This window comes from Schistocerca serialis, unplaced genomic scaffold (genome assembly GCF_023864345.2).
Source record: "Schistocerca serialis cubense isolate TAMUIC-IGC-003099 unplaced genomic scaffold, iqSchSeri2.2 HiC_scaffold_1167, whole genome shotgun sequence".
NCBI classification, from domain to species: domain Eukaryota; kingdom Metazoa; phylum Arthropoda; class Insecta; order Orthoptera; family Acrididae; genus Schistocerca; species Schistocerca serialis.
The window spans coordinates 172,501-180,000 of NW_026047367.1; the positions used below are offsets into that span (position 1 = coordinate 172,501).

The 7,500-nt window shown below is 52.2% G+C and overlaps 3 non-coding genes across 3 annotated transcripts in view; all 3 read right to left on the reverse strand.

The window, feature by feature from the left end:
* The window catches only part of LOC126433502 (large subunit ribosomal RNA), a 4,222-nt gene extending 4,014 nt beyond the window's left edge, over positions 1-208 (reverse strand). Inside the window, exon 1 of the ribosomal RNA XR_007578535.1 lies at positions 1-208. This exon is cut by the window's left edge and continues 4,014 nt beyond it. This is a non-coding gene — a ribosomal RNA (large subunit ribosomal RNA).
* Positions 209-396: 188 nt separating this feature from the next.
* LOC126433467 (5.8S ribosomal RNA) lies at positions 397-551 on the reverse strand. Its single transcript, XR_007578505.1, has one exon. It is a non-coding gene; the product is annotated as a 5.8S ribosomal RNA (ribosomal RNA).
* Positions 552-904: 353 nt separating this feature from the next.
* Positions 905-2,813, reverse strand: LOC126433491 (small subunit ribosomal RNA). Its single transcript, XR_007578526.1, has one exon. It is a non-coding gene; the product is annotated as a small subunit ribosomal RNA (ribosomal RNA).
* Between the last annotated feature and the right edge of the window lie 4,687 nt (positions 2,814-7,500).

Consider the following 7,500-nt stretch of genomic DNA (forward strand, 5'->3'; position numbering starts at 1 on the left):
ATTCAAGTTGGACTTGGGCTCGGCGCGAGGCGTCGGGGTAGTGGACCCTCCCAAACACCACATGCCACGACAGGCGGCAGCCTGCGGGGTTCGGTGCTGGACTCTTCCCTGTTCGCTCGCCGCTACTGGGGGAATCCTTGTTAGTTTCTTTTCCTCCGCTTAGTAATATGCTTAAATTCAGCGGGTAGTCTCGCCTGCTCTGAGGTCGTTGTACGAGGTGTCGCACGCCACACCGCCAGCCGGCTGTGCACGCTACCGAGTAAGTACCGGTATGCGAACCGCCAGGCGACGGGCGCGCATCGCACGTTTAAGGAGACGCGGCCGGCCCCACAGGCGGCCACGACACTCCCAGGTCTGCGAAGCGGGGCAAACGCCGCGCGCTTCAGTATACGTAGCCGACCCTCAGCCAGACGTGGCCCGGGAACGGAATCCATGGACCGCAATGTGCGTTCGAAACGTCGATGTTCATGTGTCCTGCAGTTCACATGTCGACGCGCAATTTGCTGCGTTCTTCATCGACCCACGAGCCGAGTGATCCACCGTCCTGGGTGATCTTTTCATAGTTTCCACCATCTCTTTCGAGACAGTTGCATAGGCGGGACTGAGGCGTGTGGCGGCCCTGTTCCAGCGTTCAGTGTCCAACGGCCTCACGGCCGATGGGCGTCGTACGGCTCCACACCGGAGCGGACAGGCAGTCGGGCGAAAGTCATTCAAAACCGGCGCCAGGCGCCAGGTGCCGCAGGCCAGCCGCTCCAGCGCTTCAGCGCTCGTACCACACAACATTGCCGTTAGTTTTGAGACGAACGCGTGGTTCCGCACGCGGCGCACGGCTACTGCGAGCCGTACAGGTAGCTGCGTGTTGCGCGACACGACACGCACATCGAAAGACATGCAGTCTAGTCGGTAATGATCCTTCCGCAGGTTCACCTACGTAAACCTTGTTACGACTCTTACTTCCTCTAAATGATCAAGTTTGGTCATCTTTCCGGTAGCATCGGCAACGACAGAGTCAATGCCGCGTACCAGTCCGAAGACCTCACTAAATCATTCAATCGGTAGTAGCGACGGGCGGTGTGTACAAAGGGCAGGGACGTAATCAACGCGAGCTTATGACTCGCGCTTACTGGGAATTCCTCGTTCATGGGGAACAATTGCAAGCCCCAATCCCTAGCACGAAGGAGGTTCAGCGGGTTACCCCGACCTTTCGGCCTAGGAAGACACGCTGATTCCTTCAGTGTAGCGCGCGTGCGGCCCAGAACATCTAAGGGCATCACAGACCTGTTATTGCTCAATCTCGTGCGGCTAGAAGCCGCCTGTCCCTCTAAGAAGAAAAGTAATCGCTGACAGCACGAAGGATGTCACGCGACTAGTTAGCAGGCTAGAGTCTCGTTCGTTATCGGAATTAACCAGACAAATCGCTCCACCAACTAAGAACGGCCATGCACCACCACCCACCGAATCAAGAAAGAGCTATCAATCTGTCAATCCTTCCGGTGTCCGGGCCTGGTGAGGTTTCCCGTGTTGAGTCAAATTAAGCCGCAGGCTCCACTCCTGGTGGTGCCCTTCCGTCAATTCCTTTAAGTTTCAGCTTTGCAACCATACTTCCCCCGGAACCCAAAAGCTTTGGTTTCCCGGAGGCTGCCCGCCGAGTCATCGGAGGAACTGCGGCGGATCGCTGGCTGGCATCGTTTATGGTTAGAACTAGGGCGGTATCTGATCGCCTTCGAACCTCTAACTTTCGTTCTTGATTAATGAAAACATACTTGGCAAATGCTTTCGCTTCTGTTCGTCTTGCGACGATCCAAGAATTTCACCTCTAACGTCGCAATACGAATGCCCCCGCCTGTCCCTATTAATCATTACCTCGGGTTCCGAAAACCAACAAAATAGAACCGAGGTCCTATTCCATTATTCCATGCACACAGTATTCAGGCGGGCTTGCCTGCTTTAAGCACTCTAATTTGTTCAAAGTAAACGTGCCGGCCCACCGAGACACTCAATAAAGAGCACCCTGGTAGGATTTCAACGGGGTCCGCCTCGGGACGCACGAGCACGCACGAGGCGGTCGCACGCCTTCGGCTCGCCCCACCGGCAGGACGTCCCACGATACATGCCAGTTAAACACCGACGGGCGGTGAACCAACAGCGTGGGACACAAATCCAACTACGAGCTTTTTAACCGCAACAACTTTAATATACGCTATTGGAGCTGGAATTACCGCGGCTGCTGGCACCAGACTTGCCCTCCAATAGATACTCGTTAAAGGATTTAAAGTGTACTCATTCCGATTACGGGGCCTCGGATGAGTCCCGTATCGTTATTTTTCGTCACTACCTCCCCGTGCCGGGAGTGGGTAATTTGCGCGCCTGCTGCCTTCCTTGGATGTGGTAGCCGTTTCTCAGGCTCCCTCTCCGGAATCGAACCCTGATTCCCCGTTACCCGTTACAACCATGGTAGGCGCAGAACCTACCATCGACAGTTGATAAGGCAGACATTTGAAAGATGCGTCGCCGGTACGAGGACCGTGCGATCAGCCCAAAGTTATTCAGAGTCACCAAGGCAAACGGACCGGACGAGCCGACCGATTGGTTTTGATCTAATAAAAGCGTCCCTTCCATCTCTGGTCGGGACTCTGTTTGCATGTATTAGCTCTAGAATTACCACAGTTATCCAAGTAACGTGGGTACGATCTAAGGAACCATAACTGATTTAATGAGCCATTCGCGGTTTCACCTTAATGCGGCTTGTACTGAGACATGCATGGCTTAATCTTTGAGACAAGCATATGACTACTGGCAGGATCAACCAGGGAGCTGCGTCAACTAGAGCTGAGCAGCCGGCCGCCCGGGAGTGTGTCCCGGGGGCCCGCGCGAACACGCAAGCGTCCGCTCAATTATTCTGCAAACAGGAGGAGGCTGAGCTCCCCTGCACAACACACCTCGAAACCCTCTCAGGTCCCGGCGGCGCGCAGCGCCGTCCTAAGTACTTGGTCGGGTTCGAGAGAGGCGCAATCGCCCGGAGTTAGGCGAGTAGACGCTTTAGGTGCGACCACCCGTGCTCCCAACTGAGCTTGCCGCTGCCGACAGAGGCCCGGGAGCGTGCTGTCGTGGCATTGCCGGCGGGAGACAACACGCGCCACCTACGGTGACCGGCAGCTCCAACGCCAGCGCCACAGAAGGACAAAAGCCCCACTTGGGTGCCGAAGCGAACTCTCCCAGCACAGCGCACGCGCCAACACGTCCGCACAGCTGCGATACAAACCACCTGCGAGAACCGCTGGGGCGACCGAGCAGCAGACGGCGTCGCGGCGCCGAGCGCCGGGCGGCGGCGCATCCTCAGCGCACACAGTCCTCAATCGGACCAGCACACTGCAGATGGCCACCGCGCTTCGCACCGGGCCCGCGAGGACCTACTTTGGCCGCAAGGCGCCGCGAGCAGGGGGCGCCGGCGCGCAGCTGCGCCGCCTGCCGCGTCCGTCGGCCGGCGCGCCTGCCACTGGCCGCCCCCACCAGCCGGCTGTAGCGCGTGCGCCCACGCACCGCGCTGCCAGCACGCCGGGCGGCCCCCCCTCACCGGCCGGGGACGGTCCCACCCAGCCACCGCCGCGTATCGCCTCACACCCAGATCCCCTTTCGCGTTCGTGGGCATGGTGGGTCCCCTTTCACGTTCGTGGGCATGGTGGGTATCCCTGAAACAACCGGTTAATAGCTCGACCGATCGTCGCCAACACTGATTCACCTCTAGCGAGAACAACCGCACCACAACGGGTTACCTGTTGTTCATTTGCGTAACGTCACCAGCAAACGTAGACGTCCATCGCCATTTGCAACGAGTATTGCATGCCTGTGTCAGGTGTCACAACACACTACGTCTGCCCACATAGACGCAACAACATGTGCACGCCTCGAGAACACGTGGAAGGTAGCCCCCGTACGTATGCGGTGTCCATTGCGCGAACGACTGTCAGCCGGCCTCTGCAGGATGTCGCAGATGTGGAACGCGGTGCAACATGCTATCACGGTGTGTGAGAAGAGACGACTACGTCCGAATACACGCTCCACTACATCAACAGACTGCTCATGCTGATCGCCATCCAGGGCGTCCGTTCCTCCCACACGTCTGAATGGCGTACCACACTGCAATCCAGCTCTTATAGGGAGACGACACGTAGCTGCGTGCACAATATTTGGACTGTATGGTCTGCCGTTGCTAGGCGCAGTCGTCGTACGGTCACACATGTGCCACGATGTATCATTCAGTACATACGGACCAATGTGCAGTACAGTTTGTGGGTTTTGCGTACATCGGCGGACAGGTGACAGGCCGTACCACAACGTAGGCTGAGTACGTCGGCATGCGAAGGGCATTGACATGCAAACTTCTCAACGACCAGCTTGCGAAGGCAGGGGGGAAGGGGGGGGGGCATGTACGTCCTGCTGCTATCCACATTACAGTGTATAGCAGGAGCATGTGAAAGTCAGCAACACCTGCAAGGTGTTTAACATGACGCGATACACAGGGGACCGGGCAGTGCGAATAGCGAACTATATTGCGAGGGTTGCGGTTAGGCAACACTACACTAATTTAACGAGTTGCATAACAATTACAGAGCAGGTTCAGCGACAACGTGCGTCAGGTTAAGGCGCAATATAGGTTAGGTTGAGGCACAATATAGGTTAGGTTAAGGCACAACATGGGTTACGTTAAGGCACAAATTGGGTTACGTTAAGGCACAACATGGGTTACGTTAAGGCACAACATGGGTTACGTTAAGGCACAAATTAGGTTACGTTAAGGCACAAATTAGGTTACGTTAAGGCACAAATTAGGTTACGTTAAGGCACAAATTAGGTTACGTTAAGGCACAAATTAGGTTACGTTAAGGCACAAATTAGGTTACGTTAAGGCACAAATTAGGTTACGTTAAGGCACAAATTAGGTTACGTTAAGGCACAAATTAGGTTACGTTAAGGCACAAATTAGGTTACGTTAAGGCACAAATTAGGTTACGTTAAGGCACAAATTAGGTTACGTTAAGGCACAAATTAGGTTACGTTAAGGCACAAATTAGGTTACGTTAAGGCACAAATTAGGTTACGTTAAGGCACAAATTAGGTTACGTTAAGGCACAAATTAGGTTACGTTAAGGCACAAATTAGGTTACGTTAAGGTACAATATGGGTTAGGTTAAGGTACAATATGGGTTAGGTTAAGGTACAATATGGGTTAGGTTAAGGTACAATATGGGTTAGGTTAAGGTACAATATGGGTTAGGTTAAGGCACAACGTAAGGTTAGGTTAAGGCACAACGTAGGTTAGGTTAAGGCACAACATAGGTTAGGTTAAGGCACAACATAGGTTAGGTTAAGGCACAACATAGGTTAGGTTAAGGCACAACATAGGTTAGGTTAAGGCACAACATAGGTTAGGTTAAGGCACAACATAGGTTAGGTTAAGGCACAACATAGGTTAGGTTAAGGCACAACATAGGTTAGGTTAAGGCACAACATAGGTAGGTAGAAGGTTAGGTTAAGGCACAACATAGGTTAGGTTAAGGCACAACATAGGTTAGGTTAAGGCACAACAGTAGGTTAGGTTAAGGCACAACGTAGGTTAGGTTAAGGCACAACGTAGGTTAGGTTAAGGCACAACGTAGGTTAGGTTAAGGCACAACGTAGGTTAGGTTAAGGCACAACGTAGGTTAGGTTAAGGCACAACGTAGGTTAGGTTAAGGCACAACGTAGGTTAGGTTAAGGCACAACGTAGGTTAGGTTAAGGCACAACGTAGGTTAGGTTAAGGCACAACGTAGGTTAGGTTAAGGCACAACGTAGGTTAGGTTAAGGCACAACATAGGTTAGGTTAAGGCACAACATAGGTTAGGTTAAGGCACAACATAGGTTAGGTTAAGGCACAACATAGGTTAGGTTAAGGCACAACATAGGTTAGGTTAAGGCACAACATAGGTTAGGTTAAGGCACAACATAGGTTAGGTTAAGGCACAACATAGGTTAGGTTAAGGCACAACATAGGTTAGGTTAAGGCACAACATAGGTTAGGTTAAGGCACAACATAGGTTAGGTTAAGGCACAACGTAGGTTAGGTTAAGGCACAACGTAGGTTAGGTTAAGGCACAACGTAGGTTAGGTTAAGGCACAACGTAGGTTAGGTTAAGGCACAACGTAGGTTAGGTTAAGGCACAACGTAGGTTAGGTTAAGGCTACAACGTAGGTTAGGTTAAGGCTACAACGTAGGTTAGGTTAAGGTACAACGTAGGTTAGGTTAAGGTACAACGTAGGTTAGGTTAAGGTACAACGTAGGTTAGGTTAAGGTACAACGTAGGTTAGGTTAAGGTACAACGTAGGTTAGGTTAAGGTACAACGTAGGTTAGGTTAATTAGGTTAAGGTACAACGTAGGTTAGGTTAAGGTACAACGTAGGTTAGGTGAAGGCGCAATGTAGGTTAGGTTAAGGTACGATATACCTTAGGTTAAGGTACAATATCGCTTAGGTTAAGGTACAATATAGCTTAGGTTAAGGTACACGTTGTAGGGAAAGGTGTATTTTGGGGGGGGAGGGGGCGGCAGGTTCGTTGATAGTGATTATCGTAAGTGCATGCCTGCGGGATCATCCGATTTGTCACGTCAGGATGCACTTGTGGCTCATGACAGGCGGCGCTCCGATTCCAAGGTTGTGGCAGATCTGTGTCTTTCATTCCTGCCATTGTTTGTGTACTGTGACAGGAGGCAGTATTGTGATGTTGGGTGCACCCCTGTGTAGGACATGTGTGGGTGTTCGTGGCTTAGCTGAGCAATGGCGGATGTCGGAAGGGTGGGATATTCTGTTTTCTGGGTGGACCTCCCGGTCTGGTTATGATAGTGTGGATTGTGTAATGTGGCGGAGAGGATGCACCGGATGTTCTTCCATGCTGGTGGTTAGATATTGTGTGTGTGCCTGTTAGAGGCAGAGAGTAGTGTGTGATAGTGTCTGGCTGACGTGTGGTTCTCATTGTGTGCAGAGTCTTTCAGCATGTATAGGGACGGTTGTATATATTATCTGTATTCTGATGGCTCTGCATCTATTACTAATCAGTGCCGTGTATACGGTTACTCTGGTTCCAGTCGAAACTGTTCTATCTCTGTACATTAGTGACACTGCGGCTCCACTATGTTGCCGCCCCTGTCGGCCGTTTCCCCCAGTGTGTGGCTAATGATTATCAGCAATCAGTCTATTAGTCAATACCGGTAGTGTGACGACGTGAAATGTCCGGGATGGGGGAAGCTACACGCTTCCCGTGGGTCAGGGCCTAGAAAGACTCTTCCCACGCAGGAGGCTCGGACTGTCATTACTCTTCCGAGAAATATATTTGCCCAGCGTTTTTTGCGACTGCGAGTGCGACGCGTACGAGTACCGACATGGATGGGGCGCTTCCTAGCTGATCGCTCAGCATCGGAGAAATATATTTGCCCAACGTTTTTTGCGACTGCGAGTGCAACGCCCAA